The sequence below is a fragment of the Aquarana catesbeiana genome, linkage group LG09, assembly GCF_042186555.1.
Source record: "Aquarana catesbeiana isolate 2022-GZ linkage group LG09, ASM4218655v1, whole genome shotgun sequence".
In the NCBI taxonomy this organism is placed as follows: domain Eukaryota; kingdom Metazoa; phylum Chordata; class Amphibia; order Anura; family Ranidae; genus Aquarana; species Aquarana catesbeiana.
The window spans coordinates 134855313-134871786 of record NC_133332.1 but is presented as its reverse complement, the minus strand read 5'-3'; positions in this window follow the sequence as shown (position 1 = coordinate 134871786).

The following is a 16474-nucleotide window of genomic DNA, read 5'->3' as shown; positions in this document are numbered from 1 at the left end:
TAAAATGTTAATAAATGAACCAAACACACAAAAAAATGTATTATCTCTTGTGCTATAACAGGAAAAATAGAAGTGGTATTTAACCTTTTCACCGCCAGGTCCGTACGTCGCATGGACCTAATGGGGGGGGGGGTATCACACACAATCTGGTGCAGCCACCAAGATTGTGTGTGAAATTGACAGGCAGACTGCTGCATGTCAGGTAAGAGCATTCTGATTACTATCACACATCCCCGGTACCGCACCCCCCCAGCCACTGCGCCCCACCCCGCCATGCTTACCGGGCTCCATTTGCCTACTGACAGGCCCGAGATCTTCATGGTGGGTGCCAGTGGGTAGAGGGGTAGGAGAAGAGCGGACACACATCCGCTCTCTTCCCCTTCTCCTTGTGACCCGGAAAGCGACGTTCCTGATGTCACTTCTGGGTCAAGCTCTCAGTGTCCCCGACTCGCTTTGCTGGGAAAGAATGTTTTGCAATGTGATATGCATTGAAAAACATTCATTGGATTACCAGGGAGACAGGCAGGGTCTTTTAAACCCTGCATATCTCAATAAATAGAACCTGTCACCTAAAAATCATCACATTTGTTCCCTATATGATGAAAAAAAAAATTACATAAAAAATTGTTTTTGATTCTTTTGCAAAAAAAGAAAGTTACACCCAAACACACAAGTACATAAAATCCGCCCCAACCAAAAAAAGTTTGAGCCCCCCCACCCCCACATACACACGCACGAATGTAAACACATGTGTCCGGGCACCTACGCGTAAAAACGCTGGTTGCATTACACATGTTACATATCGCCGCGTACGCCAGAGTGAGAGCAATCATTCTAACACCAGACCTCCTCTGTAACACTAAACTGATACCTATAGGAGGCTTTTAAAACATTGCCTATAGAAAATATAGGTAACTAAACTAAAGTTCGCCATTTCACGGGCGCACATAAATTTAAGGTTTGGCATGTTGGATATCATTTACTCAGTGGCAGTGCAACCTCATGTTTTATATTTTTCCAAAAATGTGGGTAATTTATTGCGTTTGTTTGCCCTAAAATTCACGTTAGTTGCCTTTTGCGGTAATATTGCGTGACATAAAAAATTGCAACTACCACTATTTTATACTCTAGGGTATCTGCTTCCAGGAAATAAATAATATTTGTGGGTTTTGTATAATCTTAATAAGTAAGAAAATAATCTATTTATTTGATTTTCAACATGTGCGTATTATATCTCTTTGACTGCAGTATTTTAAAATGATGAGGGGGTGAACTGTGCTATATCTACCATCTTTTAAAATGAATTAAGCAGGTAGGGAGCTGTAGCTAGTGGACTGTGCTCGTATAAACAAACATGGATCTTATATGAGTTATACTTTTTTTCTAAAATGTCTGAGATAATTAGGATGTAGCCAAGTGTGTCTCTCATTTTGGCTGTTGCGTATTATAGGTTGCGTATTGTAGGTGTTAATGTCTTAGTCATTTTTGCATAGGGTTAAATATTTACATGGAAGTAACTGTCCACAATCAAACAGAACATTTCTACCTTCCTTCGTATTTAATAGTGGCATAGGGGTTGATTTACTAAAGGCAAATAGGCTGTTCACTTACCAAACAAATTTTGCCTTAGTTTAGTGACTGAGGTGAAGCTCTGCTAACTTCCATCATTTGATCACATGCAAGAAAAAATACTTTTTTTTTTTTTTTTTCTTGCACACGATTGTGTATTTTTTTTGCAAAGTGAGTTTTCACCACCTTCACTAAGTTAAGGAAAGTTTTTCTTGCAAAGTGAAAACTCCCCTGCAAATTGAACGGTCTATTTGCCTTTAGTAAATCAACTCTTTTTACTGAAGATTATGCAAATCTGACATTATGTTTTTAAGGTTTTATATGGCAAGAGCAATTTGGGGCTGGTTAAGGTGTCATAGTCTGCAAATCCTCTGCCAACTGTATCAAGGACGTGCAGTCAGGAGAGGCAGGTGAGGCAGGGCCATGAACATTCAAAAAAAAAATAAAAATCAAGCTTCAAGGGTCGTAGATTGGTGACCTGGGGTCACAGAGACCCCCAATTTGGGGGGTATGTAGCCTAAGTTCTAAGTCCCCACCACTGGTAAAAATTTGGGGCTCCAATGACCTATGGTTCCAGAGATATGGGGCTCCTTGTGCAGCCTGTCAGAAGCTAAATACAGAGCAGCCACTTTAAATACAAGCTGGCACACTCTGTTTGCAGCAGACTGAGAGTTGAGCTCACAGTGCCTCTCACTTCTTGTCAGAAGCACTGAGCTCAATGAACAGCTTGCAGACTTGGACCAATGGTAAAGTACAATTGGTCCCAGCTGTCCAATAAAAATGCTGCAGGGGAAGCACGCCTCTCACTGCAGTGTCATAGAATGTGTATAAATGACAAATGCTCCCTTCCAGCCCAGCCCTCTTATCTACAAGAAAAAACATGTGTTTACCTGTATGTGTATAAGATTTACCCATAATCCCATGTTTTTCTTACACAGTGGGAGATTCTGTTGAAAAAATGACTGTTATATTCAAGCTAAATCATATATTTAAATGCTATATGTTATAACATAATAATTTATTATTTATGTATTTACTGTGAAATTACTGGTTGGAAGTTATAACTTCAAACTTCAGTAATTTGTCCATTAAGCCACCTGCTTGAGTACAGAAAATATAGTAAATTACCTGAAAAACAATATATAATAATTATTTGTATATTACTTACTTATGGTAATTAACCCCTTGCCACCCAGGCCAATTCTGACACTTCTCTCCTACATGTAAAAATCATAATTTTTTTGCCAGAAAATTACTCAGAACCCCCAAACATTATATATATGTTGTTTTAGCAGATACCCTAGGGAATAAAATGGTGGTCGTTGCAACTTTTTATGTCACACAGTATTTGCGCAGCAATTTTTTTAAATGCGTTTTTTTTGGAAAAAACAGTTTTATTAATAATAAAAAAATGAATGTTTGCCCGATTTTTTTTGTATAATGTGAAAGATGATGTTAGGCTGAGTAAATAGATACCTAACATGTCACACTTTAAAATTGCACAAACTTTAGTACTTATAAATCTCCATAGGTGACTCTTTAAAATGTTTTACAGATTACATGTTTAGAGTTACAGAGGAGGTCTAGTGCTAGAATTATTGCTCTTGCTCCAACGATCATGTAACGATATGTAACCTGTGTGTATCTGGCTCTGATAATAGCTAGTGCCCCACCAGCCACTGACCTCACCGCATGTCCCTGAACTGTATAGCAAGTGTTCTTCTCACTAACAATGTATGCATACAACTGAATCCTAGACAGCTAATCATGGAGTCTATGTTAACAAGCTTACAATGATAGAACCTGTAAAGATGATAGTTGGAGAAAAGAGTCCGATTTATGACTGAGAACAGCTTGTGTCTTATGACAACTGCCCTGTTCAGTTTAACTAGAACAGAACTGACTACTTGCTGCTTCAGAGTAATAGGGGATTCTTATGCCATGTAAACACGACTAGACTTTCCATCAGAATAGACTCCGACGGTCTTTCCGACGGAGTTCCGATGGAGTTCCTCTGAAACAGACTTGCCTACACACAATCACGCCAAAGTCTGATTGTTTAGAACGCAATGACATACGACGGGACTAGAAATAGGAAGTTCAATAGCCAGTAGCCAATAGCCGCCCTTGTGTCGTTTTTGGTCCATCGGAATAGCATACAGACGAGCGGTTTTCCCGATAGGAACTGATTCCATTGGAAAGATTTGAAACATGTTCTATTTCTAGGTCTGTCAGAATTTTAGAAAGAAAAAGTCTGATGAAGCCCACACACGATCGGAATGTCTGACGGAATGATTCCATCGGACCTTTTTCTGCCGGAAAGTCCGGTCGTGTGTACGCGGCATTAGAGTTCCTGGTGACTTGAGTTGTCTGCAAGACTTCATTATAACCTTCCAAAACATTCTCCATGCTAGTAGGCAAATTTTAACTTCATCTTCTACACCACCCCCTTCTCCACCTATTCTTCACAATTACTCCATCAGTATAATGAGAGACTTAACTCACCATTTGTGAGTTTCAGGAGAATATGCTAGTTGGAGTTGTTTTATTGTTCAAGACAATAGAAGAGTTGCATAATGTAGGAAAAGAAAAACAATCTGGGTATGATGTCAGGCCAAAGGAGGAAATTAAAAACATCTCTAATTCATCTAAAGATGCAGGCATGGATAAACTGAGCACACAAATAATATCACCACAAACATTTAGATAGCAACTGTAGTGGTTTTATGCATACTAGAGTGCTGTTGGTTTGGAAGACTCCTGGAGTGCTCTAAAAGATAACTAAGATTATGCATATGCACCTGGAGCCACCAGCTATACCAATCCATTGGTAGATGATTATGTTTAAACTGACATATTGCTCTGAAAATGTTGGTTGCTTGACTGTCCCTGGAATCAGTACTTTGAAAGCCAAAGAAAACTATTTCAGCTAGAAAAGTAATGCCCTGTACACACGGTCGGATTTTCCGACGGAAAATGTGTGATAGGACCTTGTTGTCGGAAATTCCAACCGTGTGTAGGCTCCATCACTCATTTTCCATCTGAATTTCCGACACACAAAGTTTGAGAGCTTGCTATAAAATTTTCTGACAACAAAATCCGTTGTCGGAAATTCCGATCGTGTGTACACAAATCCGACGCACAAAGTGCCATGCATGCTCAGAATAAATTAAGAGACGAAAGCTATTGGCTACTGCCCCGTTTATAGTCCCGACATACGTGTTTTACGTCACCGCTTTCAGAACGATCAGATTTTCTGACAACTTTGTGTGACCGTGTGTATGCAAGACAAGTTTGAGCCAACATCCGTCGGAAAAAAATCTATGGATTTTGTTGTCGAAATGTCCGATCAATGTCCGACCGTGTGTACAGGGCATAAGAGGGAAGTCAGAACAGCTGATCTACATAAAGTATTTGTTCTGAGTAAGTGAATCAGCACTAAAGCCACTGCACTATTACAACAGCCAGAAATTTTACATTTTCAGAAAGGGATCAGCAATAGCAGCCTCTGTATTTCTCCAAAGACATATTTCCTTTAGGCTATCTTAAAAGAAGGACTTATTTTATACAGGGAACTTTTAAGCCATTGCCTAAAATAGCACTGTTAGAGGATGAAGAACCAAGACAGAAATAAATGTTGCCACTCTTTTTCTTTATTTTTTCCATTTGTTATTTGCTACTTCTAGAAGTCCTATGGCGCATACACACGATCCGACATTTTGACAACAAATGTTTGATAGGAGCTTGTTGTCAGAAATTCCAACCGTGTTTAGGCTCCTTCAGACATTTTTTGTCGGAACAACAAAAATTTGAGAGATGGTTCTCAAATTTTCCGACAACAAAATCCATTCCGAGTGTTTGTAGACAATTCTGACGCACAAAATTCCACGCATGCTCTGAATCAAGTACGAGACGGAAGCACTCGGTCTGCTAAAACTAGCTTTCGTAATGGAGATAGCACATGTGTCACGCTGCAAATTTTTAAATCTTTCAATGCAGAGCATTCTCTTCTTCTTTATAATGCTAGAATTATGAAGTTGTTTTGCTGCTGATATTCACACAGAGTTCTCACAAACTGATTTCTTTATTAATTCTCGTGATCTCCTGAATAATATATTTTTTTTTTCGTCAGATCTCCATAATAATGTTTAGAATTTATTTTTATAGTGATCTTCTTTAATTTTTTTATGAAGATCTCCATTTTTATTTTTTTTTGTTTTTTATAGTGATCTACTTTTTTTTTTTTTAATCAAGATCTTCTGTTTTTTTTTTAATATTTATATTATAATATATAGTATATATATATATATATATATATATATATATATATATATATATATATATATATATATATATATATATATATATATATATATATATATATGTAGGAAGGCCAGTATGGTGGCCTGAATTTATGGGAGGAGCCCGGGGGGTATTTAACCAGCCGGCTCGCCTGTGGTCTTTGTCGGTTTCCGGTGCGCGGTACGTTACATCACTAGGCTGACTCTTCCAACTCATTGGCGTTCGTGAAGTTGCGCATTAGAAATCTCAGTGGCTTTCGGTTCCCGTTCGCAGTTTCTGAGAGGCTTCCGTTCTTGTTCGTAGTTTTTCGTACAAACTTGTCTGGCTCGGCTGTCGCAGTTAGGGTTTCGTTGACATTTCATCATTTCATGTATCACCATTTGCTAGATACCATGTGTCGCTCAAACCCCGATACGGAACTTACGAGTCATTCGTTAAGAAACCCTGCACGTAGCCATAGCACTCAGCCACCGATTCGTGCCTCTATCATTTCTGAAAACATTTTTTCATTCATTTTACGTACCTCACTCTAATTCGAATCCAGTTGCGTCCGCTTCGCACCTGTTTGTCCAGCCGCGTCTCACTTGTTCTTGTCTCATGCTTTATACCATGCTCCACAGTCCTGTTCGTTATCAGTTGCAATTACGGCACACAGATTTGTGCCTCTGTCATGGCTTATCATTTCAATCATTTCACTCATTTCACTCATTTCACCGTCATGTACCGCACTCCGATTCAAATCTAGTCGCATCTTTGATGCACCGATTCGTCCCAGTGTGCCCCAGTTGTTATTTGGTCTCATTTCAGTACATGCTCCAGAGTCCAGTCGTTGTCAGTCGCAGTTTGCGGCTCACCGATTCCTGCCTCTGTCATGGGAAATCATTTCACTGTCACGTGTCACGTTCCGATTCTAATCCAGTCGCATCCATGATGCACCGATTCGTTCCGGCGTGCCCCCGTTATTTTTTCGGCCTCATTTCAGTACATGCTCCAGAGTCCGGTTCGTTGTCAGTCGCAGTTTGCGGCTCACCAATTCGTGCCTCTGTCATGGGAAATCATTTCACTGTCACGTATCACGTTCCAATTCGAATCCAGTCGCATCCATGATGCAACGATTCGTTGCGGCGTGCCCCAGGTATTTTCGACCACATTTCAGTACATGCTCCAGAGTCCGGTTTGTTGTCAGTCACAGTCGCGGCATGACCGATTCATGCCTCTGTCATGGCACATGCCTCTACCATGACAAATCATTTCATTCATTTCACCATTTCACTAATTTTACTGTCACGTACTGCGCCCTGATTCGAATCCAGTAGCATCCGAGATGCACCGATTCGTCCCGGCGCGCCCCAGTTGTCTTGGTCTCATTTCATTTTGTGCTCCACAGTCCGACTTGTCGTTTGTGTCAGTCGAAAAAAAAAAAAAGAAAAAAAAAAAGTAGTATAAATAAATAAATAAATAAAATGTTTCGGCCTCATCCAACACCTGCACCAGAGCTTGGTTCACTGTCAGTCGCAGTCGCGGCATGATTCGTGCCTCTGTCAGGGCAAACATTTCACTGTTACATACCGCACTCAGATTCAAATCCAGTCGCATCCGTGATGCACCGATTTGTTATGGTGTACACTAGTGTTTTCCTTTTGCCTCATTTCAGTACATGCTCCAGAGTCTGGTTCGCTGTCAGTCGCAGCTGCGGTACGACCGATTCATGCCTCTGTCATGGCGAAATATTTTCATTTATTTCACTCTAAGGCAAACATTTCATTCATTTCGTTGTCACATGCCGCGCCCCGATTCAAGTCTAGGGCATCCGTCAGGCATCGATTCATCCCGGCAAGCCACAGTTGGCTTAGCCTCATTGACGCAGTCACGGCACACCGATTCGTGCCTCTGGCATAAACATTTCACTCATTTTATTTAATTTCATGCACCTGTCGCTTAAACACGTTACAAGTCACTTTTCAAGTCAGGTAGTCAAACCCTTCACCGGTTGTCATCTGTCATTTTCCGCCAGGTCAGTCAAGTTAAATAAATAAATAAATAAATAAATAAAAAATTAAAAAAAAAAAAAAGCCACACCCTGTCTTCCTTCGAAGTTCAGTCATGGCTCCGATTCGCCTCACCACTATCCCCCCTTATAGTCACACAATCCGATTCATGTTGGTTTCATTTCATACACTTTACAAACCGATTCATATCAGGATTCATTGTATACAACATAAGAATGATTCGTATCGGTTTAATTTCATACATGCTACAGTTCAATTTAAATCTAGTCGCGTTGGTGGCACAGCGATTCATATCGGATCCATATTCATACTCTCCACAGTCGGATTTTATATTGGATTAATTTTCATACACTCTACAATCGGTTCTTATCAGATTAATTTCATACAACCGATTCGTATCGGATTCATTTCTTACACTTTACAACTGATTCATATCGGATTAAATTTCATACACATTCAAGCACAACTTCTTGCAATCATTGCAAGCATGCATCGAATCACAGCTTCTTGCAATCATTGCAAGCACGCATCCAAGCACAACTTCCCGCAATCGTTGCAAGCACGCATCCAAGTATAAACTTCTTGCATTTGTTGCAAGCACACTTCGAAACATAACTTCTTGCAATCGTTGCAAGCACACATCCAAGCACAACTTGCGGCAATCGTTGCAAGTACGTATCCAAGCATAAACTTCTTGCATTCGTTGCAAGCACACATTGAAACATAACTTCTTGCAAATTTTGCAAGCACACATCCAAGCACAACTTTTTGCAATAGTTGCAAGTACGCATCCAAACATAACTTCTTGCAATAGTTGCAAGCACACATCCAAGCACAACTTCTTGCAATTGTTGCAAGTACGCACCCAAACATTACTTCTTGCAATCGTTGCAAGCACACCCAAGCACAATTTCTTGCAATCAATGCAAACACACATCCAATCATAAACTTCTTGCAAACATTGCAGGCATGCATTCAAGCATAACTTCTTGCAATCGTTGCAAGTACGCATCCAATTACAACTTCTAGCAATCATTGCAAGCACACATCCAAGCATAACTCTTGCAGTCTTTGCAAGCACATGCAGTAATACAAACTTTTCACAGTCACTACAAACACATCTCCAGCGACATAAACTCCCTTGCAATCATTGCAAGCACACATTTAAGCACAACTCTTACAATCATTACAAGACACGCATCTTAGCATAACTTCTTGCAATTGTTGCAAGGACACATCCAGGCATAACTTCTTGCAATCGTTGCAAGCACGCATCCAAACATAACTTCTTGTAATCGTTGCAAACACGCATCCAAGCATAACTCCTTGCAGTCCGTGCAAGCACATGCAGTAATACGGACTTCTCGCAGTCACTGCAAATACATCTCCATTGACACAAACTCCCTTGCAATTGTTGCAAGCACATATTTAAGCACAACTCTTGCAATCATTGCAGGGCTCGCATCTTAGCATCACTTCACACATCATTCTTCAGTGGCACTTAATCAGCCAGTTGTCTCCAGTGGCATCTTCATACGAGCCACTCATCATTTTCAGTATCATTTCTCGCTTAGGTCAGTTGAGTTCAGGTTCCATCCCGCACCAGGTATCGTATGGCCACACACAGCTGGCTCCTTCTCATAACACTATCAGGCTATACCTAGCCAGCATCCAGCATTTCCTGTCCTTACAGGACCCCAGAGAGTCGTCTGTGTTTACGGCCCATACAATAAGATCCCTTCTACCTGGCATCCAGAAGCATCAGCCCATAGCTAACGGCAAACGCTTGCCCATCACAACTGCCATCTTTAGGGACATGTCAAAACCACAGACATTCCCCAGTCTAGTCATCCAAGCAGCTGGCCCTCTGTGGTTTTCTACGGCCTAACAAATTCACTTTTACTGGCACTGGCAGCCAGCTACTATGTGGACACCACTTGACTTGCTGATAAAACCATTACATCCTTCAGCTTGCAGTCTCTAAAACTCAACAATCCGGACCCGAGGTCTACAATAACCTCTTCCAAACTCACAAATCCACGCAGGCCAGTCTCCCCCTTGACAAGCTGACCTGCATCAGGCCAGTTCCCCAAGATTTCACCCATACACGGGTGTGTACTAAGAAGCAGCTTCAGTCTTTCCTGGGAATGCGGACCTATCAATGTCGGAAGGTTCCATACTACGTGGATCGGTATATCATTGATTATACCATCTATGTCGCCCTTATCATCCCAGGTAGTGACAGATGCCACAGCCTCCACAGGCTTCGCTGCAATTTTTGGCCACCATTGGTTTACAAGAACATGGCCTCCAGAGGCACTCCTAAACCCCGGGTTTACCCGGACTTCCTCCCTCTTCAAGCTACACCCGGTCATGGCAGCCGCTCAACTCTAGGGTCTTATCTGGACAGGACAGGCCGTGGCTTTCGCCACCGGCATCCGGTCCAAGGCGATCTTCTTGATGAAGCCAGGTTCACATCGCTCTGTTATGTCCTTCCTGCGCAGGCTGGTGTAATTATCTTGGCAACACCAGTTTAATGTCCACTGTACATTCATTCCAGGCTGCCTTCTTCTGGGACATGTCTACTATCTTAACCAGTTCGCCATTTGGCCTTCTCCCTAGTTTGCTCATACAAGTAGCCATTTACTTAGCCTAGTTCGGGTTCTGGCGGCCCAGCGAGTTCACCCGCAGCAATCCCGCAGGCCAAGTTCTGTGTAGTTGGCTCACTGCCAACACTATTTCATCCTCCACCTTGCAGTGTCTAAAGCCCAGCAATCATGCTCCAGGATAGACATCCATCTCTATAAAATAAACAACGTCCGGTGTCCGGTAACCATACTCGACCGCCTACTGTCACTCCTAACGGAACACTCAAACTCTAGCCCCTTATTACCTTTTTTGGGCAAACCCTTGAGTGCCTGCCAGTTCATCAAACACTTGGGGGTTCTTTTACGCAGCCTACACCTCGACCCCAGTCAGTACTCTGGTCACTCTTTAGTATTGGGGCAGCCTTGGCAGCATTTCGGCATGGGTCCCAGACCACATCATTAAGAGACTTAGTGGGTGAAACTCTGCCTACCTCGCCCGGTACGTCCCCACTCCTTAGGTGGAAATGGCACAAGCATTCACCAAACTTGCTCAATAAATAAAGCTAAAACTAATAAAACTACACCCCTACCTGAATGTTTTTGCCCCCTTATTTTGGTATACCGACCATCAGACCAGGGCACACTTCAGGTCCATTTCATGTTGTAAGTCTTATGGTAAGTCTAATTGTTCATATCCGTATCGGCCATAGGGCTTCGACCATAAGTAGGAAGGCCAGTGTGGTGGCCTGAATTTATGGGAGGAGCCCGGGGGGTATTTAACCAGCGCGCTCGTCTGTGGTCTTTGTCGGTTTCCGGTGCACGGTACCCACCCTCCCATCCCCTTTTCAGGGCATTTCTCAAATTCATTTATTTTCACAAAATATTCATTTCTAATCTAGGGTATGCCCCCTTATTTTTGTATACCGACCATCAGACCAGGGCATACTTCAGGTCCATTTCATGTTGTAAGTCTTATGGTAAGTCTAATTGTTCATATCCGTATCGGCCATAGGGCTTCAACCATAAATAATATATATAATATAATAATATATATAATATTTTTTTTTCATTTTGTGTGTCAAGTTACCACAAAACCATTATTAACTTGTATTTTTTAACCTCAAGGAGGTTGTTTGGTGTTGGTGTTCCTTGTTAATTTGACATTGTACTTTTGAAATGTACCTGCCTACTCACAAACAAAACTGTCCTTTTTGAAGGAAAACACATAGGCAAGTATTTGTGGGAAAAAAATTGCCATTTATTATGGGCCATAACCAAATAAAGAGGAAGGCAATGCTGGCTAAACTGGTGAAATTGGCGAAGCCTTTGTACCCCAGGGCACACATAACTATTTTACAGCCAAATTTGGTAGCATGAGGAATCCATATAATAGTGAGCACAATCCGGTGCAGGACTCTGAGAGATCATGAACAGCAGCAGATGACATATATGTCCCCAGGCTGTGGTCTTACAACAGCCTGCCGTTTTTGTCAGACCAGACTGAACCCAGCCCATCTTGTCTTCCTTCCATGCTTCCTTCCACACTTGCTTCCAGGCTGTGGCTCTGGTGTTGGAGTTGTGGCAGGAGGTGGAGGAGGAGGAGGACAGTGGTCGAACTCAAAAACCTGACTTTGGCTTGTGAGTTCGCCCCTCAACACCTTATTTATGGCTTGTAAGATAACTTCCTCACAGAAGAAGCATTGGCCCTCCTCCATTTCCTGCATTTTGCAGGCTGCCATGCAGGCACAGTCCTCTTGAGGAATGGGGGGGTTCTGAGGGCCGCAGTAAACTCTCCTAATCGTGTCCCAATATAGGCCTCAATCTAAAAGCAGTATAGGCCCAAGTTAAAATTGTACCTTCGTTATCACGATCGGTGCTTCTGCTACTCCTTCCTCTGCTCACAGATAATACGCACGCGTGTTACGCTTTATATACACTGCACTTGCGTGAAACTCCGCCCGCCACTGACCTTCTATCAAGTATATTCCCCGCCCCTTCTCTTTTGGCGCAGTGGGAGAGCACATGGCGGAGAAAGAACAAGTGCATGCAGACAGCAGCAACAACGAAAGCCCGGAGCCACAAATGTCCTGATCCCGGAGGAGATTTAAGGCCTCAAATATGGCCTTTGTAGAGATGGTGGACATCTTGAAGAGGGCCGACTATAATGGGAAGTATGGACCGTACTCAAACCCAAATGTGAGAAAGGCCAAGATCATGACTAAAGTTGTGAGAAGTCTGCACAGGAATTTTGGGGTACGACGATCCAAGGATCAATTGAGGAAAAGCAGGTCAGACCTGAAATTGAGGGAGCACGATCAGTACAGAAGGATCAAGAGAGTTCTGCAAAAAAGTAAGTAGTTGTCGTGTGTTCTTCTTATTATTATTACTTGCATGCTGCTCCATGTGCTTTTCTTTACTGTTGTACAATTTAAAATGGCAACTTTCAGGTTCGTAGGCACAGTAATCATTCATAGTAAACATTGTTTGTTCGCCCACTAATACAATGTTTTTGGCAGATACAGGTTAACTACATTTGTTCAGGCCTATTTGTATTCAAAGAAGTTTAGTACATTGTTGTCTAGATGGGTTTGTAACTAGAATTAAATGCAAACTTGATTCAGTGTAAGGAGAGGACACACAGCTGCTGTTTACACATCTGGACGCAGGAGCACTAGTAAGGGACACCAGAACAAACTTTGTAGGGTGTCCCACACAGGTGCTCCAGTGGATACTTGGGGGTGTCTCCATGTGGGAAACTTTACCAAAAATTGTAAGTATTCCAGCTTGAAGAAAGGGAAAAAATCATGTCTTTAGCTTGGAACTCTGCCAAAACAGACAATTGTACGACACTTCCAAACTTTCATATTCCTATTTATGCCCTCAAATATCAGTGTGCTAAGTATACCTTTTTTTTTATTCACATAGGGGAGAGAAAGACTCAGGACATCAGAGGACACCAGGGACACACAACCTCCTAAAGAAGGGGAAATCCCCACACCACAATCAGAGGATGTGGAGGATGGAGAGGTTTATGAAGTGGGCAAAATAGTGAGAGTGTCTGAGACCACAGCTTCAGGTAATAGATGTATGCCTGCATATTTATAATACATAGTGTTTTTTTTAGGTGATGTGGATGTTATGTGGATGTTATGGAAAAAGAAACAAATTTCACAAGTACAAGTGCACACATCCTCATCGGGGAGATCATGGTGTGCAATAGGGATTTACAGAAGATCAAGGAAGACATCAATGATGTGGAAAAAAGACTCAAAAACATCATTGATGTTTTAGGCAGAATATAAAACACGCCAATATTAAAAAAAATGTTTTTCTTTTTTTCTTAATTTTTTAAAAAAGTTTGAAAGCCAAATTTTGAAGATGCACACTGTGTGTCAACATGTGCTATCTGCCATCATGGGATATCAATGTACGCGTTTTATGGGTGCAACCCCTTCCTCGCAACTCAAGTAGATGAGAGGAAGGGGTTGTACCACCGAAACACGTCCATTGATCCCCCATGATGGGAGCTAGCACATGTTGACCTTAAGCATGGGATCAGGAGGGAAATCCCCATTTTGACTCTCAATTTGTGTGCATCTTCAAAATTTGGCTTTCACAGGAGTGACATCACCCAATCTGATGAAGTTGCCTTCATCAACACAGTTTGGACATACTAATGTCTGATATTGCCTTCAACTTATCAAAGTTGAACTTTGTAAGTTCCTGAGTTGTGTATTGTTTTATGGTTTCAAAAACATGCCTGTTTACAACAAAAAAAGGATATTTCTAATGTCTAAAAAAAAAAAATTTCTTCTATAAATATGTTGGTTTGTTCAAAAACCCTTTTCTAAACGCACATGTGAATGTGCACAGAGTAAAAATTTTTATACTCAACTCAACAATGTGTGGCTTCTTCTTTCAATGCTCAATAGCAGTTTTTGGAGTAAGTTGGTGTTTACAGTGGCAATGGGGGTTATTTACTAAAGGAAAATCCACTTTGCACTTCAAGTGCACTTTCAGTGCAGTTTCAAGTGCACTTTTGCAGTGCATTTGTAGTGCAAAGTGGATTTTCCTTTAGTAAATAACACCCACAGTGATTTATAATTTTCAACAATCAGGCCATTTTCGTCACTCCAAAAAATAAAATCATGGTGCTGAAAATCATGAATATTTTTATCCTTAATGCATTACATACATTAACAACAAAAACGAGGTGTGTGTGTATCAGACCCACAACATAACAACATAATAGTTAGCTGAAGAGATTGTCACCTCATGTATCAAATAAATTACATTGCACTATTGAAAAAAATGGTCAAATAAATAAGCCCATTGGATAACCTAGAACAGTGGTCATCAACCTTGTCCTCAGGGCCCACTAATGCCGCGTACACACGGGCGGACTTTTCGATGGACTAGGTCCGGCGGACTTTTCGACGGACTTTCCGATGGACTTTCTGACGGACTTTCGAATGAACGGACTTGCCTACACACGATCAACCAAAGTCCGATGGATTCGTACGTGATGAGGTAGGACCGGACTAAAATAAGGAAGTTCATAGCCAGTAGCCAATAGCTGCCCTAGCTTCATTTTTTGTCTGTCGGACTAGCATACAGACGAGTAGACTTTTCGACCGGACTTGAGTCCGTTGGAAAGATTTGAAAAATATTTTATTTCTAGGTCCGTCGGACTTTTGGGAAAAAAAAGTCCGCTAGAGCCCACACATGGTCGAATTGTCCGCCGGAGTCCGGTCCGCCGGACCTAGTCCATCGAAAAGTTTGCTCGTATGTACGCGGCATAACAGGCCAGGTTTGCAAGATAACTGAAATACATCCCAGCTGATATCATTTGCTGCTCAGTGATTGCAGTATTCTAGTCTGCATCTCCCCAGGGTAATACATAAAACCTGGCCTGTTAGTGGGCCCTGAGGACAGGGTTGATGACCACTGACCTAGAAGACAGCTAAAAGAAACACAAGCAGTAAATCAAAGGAAATATTTTTCAGTTTAAAATACAAATTTATTTAAAAAATATTTGTTAAACATTTTCTGGCATATCAATGGCCCCCCTATCCGCAAAGTACTCCATAAATTTTAGACGGGCCTCGCGGGCGCTTTGGGGGGGCAAGCCAGGACAGCCAGCTTCAAGCTCTGTCAGGATTTGGTCTTGAAATCCGGCCTCAGGCCCAACTGAGGCCACATAGTTCATAGAATTTCTCCTTAAAAAGTTGTGGAGAATGCAGCATGCAAGCATTATATGGTTAAGTTTATGTTCCGCCTTTTTTAATTGGAATAAGGGATAGGTGGAATTGGTTGGCCATTATCCCGAAAGCATTCTCCAACATTCTTCTGGCTCTGGCCAGCCGGTAGTAAAAAACCCTCTGGTCTGGGGTGAGGTTCCTCATGGGGAACGACCACATCAGGTGATCACCCAGCCCAAACACTTCATCAGTGATAAAGACGAACAGCAGACCAGCCACGTTGTCTTCCGGAGGTGGCAATCCCAAGCCACCACTCTGGAGCCGTCCATAGAACTTGGTCTGGGGGATGACTCCACCATCTGACATCCGGCCATTCTTCCCCACGTCCACATAAAGAAACTCATATGTCACCGACACCACCGCCAACATCACAATACTATTAAACCCCTTATAGTTGTAATAGTATGACCCAGAGTTGGGGGGTGGGACTATGTGGACGTGTTTTCCATCAATTGCCCCTCACTGAAAATCAAATACGTAATATAAAAATATGCACTGAAAACCAGATACGACTGACTACACGCACTGAAAACCAGATATGAACCCACAAGCACAAACTGAAGAGCAGTAATGATCTGAAAAGCACGAGGCTGAAAAGCGCAAATCGTCTCTCTCACCAAACTTCTACTAACACGAGATTAGCAGAAGGAGCCCAAAGGGTGGCGCACTGGCTATTGAACTTCCTCTTTTTAGTGCCATTGTACGTGTTGTACATCAGCGCGTTCTTGACGATCAGAATTTCCGA